General features: G+C 41.2%; 1 protein-coding gene and 1 long non-coding RNA gene across 2 annotated transcripts in view; both read right to left on the reverse strand.

The window, feature by feature from the left end:
• LOC134454832 (neurobeachin-like) overlaps positions 1–2,500 on the reverse strand; it is a 716,394-nt gene that overhangs the window by 89,376 nt on the left and 624,518 nt on the right. The gene's annotated exons all lie outside the window — the stretch shown is intronic.
• Positions 568–2,453, reverse strand: LOC134453570 (uncharacterized). Its single transcript, XR_010035660.1, has 3 exons — positions 2,357–2,453; positions 1,927–2,001; positions 568–870 (listed from the first exon to the last, which is right to left on the reverse strand). It is a non-coding gene; the product is annotated as an uncharacterized LOC134453570 (long non-coding RNA).

The following is a 2,500-nucleotide window of genomic DNA, read 5'->3' on the forward strand; positions in this document are numbered from 1 at the left end:
CAACTGAATGAACATCTTACATCAGTGTTTCCCAACCTTTTTTGTCTTGTGTACCCCTAAGCCTTTTTGTCATACCATGAGTACCCCCTCACTCATGCTCTATATCCCAATGTGACTATGCTCCATGCATTTTTTTTTCATTTTTCCAAGTACCCCCTGCAGTGTGCTCACGAACCCCTAGTGGTACACGTACCCCTGGTTGGGAAACACTGTCCTACATGACAGGTGATTTTTTATTTTGTCTGAGGCTGTACGCCTAATCACATGGTAAAATTTGCAGTCTCAAGTCAACACTGCTTAGAGCATATGGTCCCACTCATTTTAGTGTTATTGTACTGTTGAATTAACACTTGAAGAGTTGAATTTAACATTATAAAGCAGAGGAGAAGATCCTGAGTCAGCTGAGGAGGACACTGAGGCAGCGGCAATAAGAGATACCCTGATGAGTCACCTGATGCCTCACATGCATTTGTGAAAGATCACAGAATTCACATCAAGTGAATATGTATATTAAGAACAAACAAACATGGGCATTTTTCATAAAAATACATTTAATAAATATTCATAATTAGTATTAAATATAAAATAACATTAAATGGTAAGGCCACTTGGCTGCTTGAAGAGGCAATGGGCGGGTTATTCTGATGCTCCAAACTGGCGCTTGACGGACGTTCTCAGAGAAGTTAGCATCTCTCCATCTTCCTCCTCCTGCCTCTTGACTTTTCAGTAAGTCCGACAGCTGCTGACTCTATGCAGCTAGTAAAGACTTTTTCTTCAGTGGCCTGCGAAACAGGCGACTACCTCCTGCTGCACCTGGGGTGGGGCCTGGGGGCTCTGAATCCTCCATGGTCACTTGTCCACTGTAGTCTTCTATTACATGAGGAAACACATAAAATACAAACACATTTAATTAAGTTATCTGAGACATGGTATTACACTAGAGTTTTTTTTAATCCAAGTTAAAGGGTGTCAACTAAGCTTGAACATATTAGCCTGAAGTAAGCGTGAACATATTCAGTTCCAATGATTTAATGGATATCAGTGTTAAGAATATTTTGAAGCTGTTTATCAAAATGACACCTCAACCTCTGACAAGAGAAAACTGAGTACACCCCTATTTGAAAATGCATAGAAAGGTCTTCAGTGAGGCATGATTTGCTTCAGTGTTTTGGACCATTTCTTGTGGACTGATAATCCCAAGATAAACAATTTTGTTTTAGATGGTGTCAAGTACGTGTGACAGTACCCAAGTCAGTAGTTCGAAGACAACAGTGTGTTTTGCCTCCAGTGAGGCATGGTACTAGTACTGACATGGTTTGACATGAATGCTGCCAACATTTGGATGCTTACAATACAGGTAAGTTAAAGTGAATAAAGTCCTAAACACTGCTTGTCTTCTGTTAAATTGAATAGTGAGAGCGTAACGTTTCGTCCCTCAGGTCTTAATCAGGCAAAGTGCATCCTTGACAAGCAGTAGGCCTACCAGCACTATGAGTACCAGTGATGAAAGAAGTGCAGGGCATAGTGTCAGTGTCAGACAAGTCACCTAGAGGCAGTGACCGAGGCAAAAGGTTACTCCAGCAGGAGAACTTTTGCATATGTACTATTTAAATATGATGTCCCCCAATGGTGTTATTGAAGATTTTGACATCAAACCATTCTTGTACATCTAAATTTAACAAAAGAGAAGCAGTGTTGCAGACTTTATTCACTTCACTGGACTATTCTATTACTCTTTCACTAGATTAATACTTTTATTGTCCTGCACCTGGCTCTTTCAGGGCATTTTCGCATAGGGGTGCCGGAGTACTCACTTTGGTCAGATGTTGAATTGTTTAAAAAAACAAAAACAAAAAAACAACTTTTGTGATACACAATATTAGCATGAATAACATGACATTCAAAAGCATGATGATCCTGACTTACCAGCACCCTCTTCTTCCTCATCATCCCCTTCATCCTCTTTCTCGTCTTCCACACCAGATTGGTCATCAGGGGGAACTATTTGTACAGAGCCAGACGAACAATGTTAACAGTGAGAAATCGTTTATCAGATCCATAGCTTCATTAGCAAAAGTCAGTCCTCGTCTTTCTGTTTACTTAGCTACTGCGCTATTTCTCTTTGAGTATCGTGTCCTGTTTGATACAAACATATCATTACTTGTGCGAACGACATACGAGGGGGGAAGATTACAAAGTAGACCTAGAAGACATTTATGTAAACAGCTGTACTACCTGGAGTCCTATGTGACACCTGAGGCTATCTATTAGCAAGTTTACAGTAGCAAGTTCCCTGTCGGATAATGTAGCCAGGTTAACACCAGCCTCCTACATCAACAACAATTAATCCACTCACCGGTGCTGTCAACAGCAGAGGACCTCGCAACCACGACCGGCCTGGCACCCAGTAGCTAGCTGATCCATTTCTTCGAAAAAATCAAAACAGCGTTTTCCCCCAGCCCCATTCCTTGACGCCTGCCTTTCTGCTTTCAAATTCTCG

Source organism: Engraulis encrasicolus, chromosome 8, assembly GCF_034702125.1.
Source record: "Engraulis encrasicolus isolate BLACKSEA-1 chromosome 8, IST_EnEncr_1.0, whole genome shotgun sequence".
Classification (NCBI taxonomy): domain Eukaryota; kingdom Metazoa; phylum Chordata; class Actinopteri; order Clupeiformes; family Engraulidae; genus Engraulis; species Engraulis encrasicolus.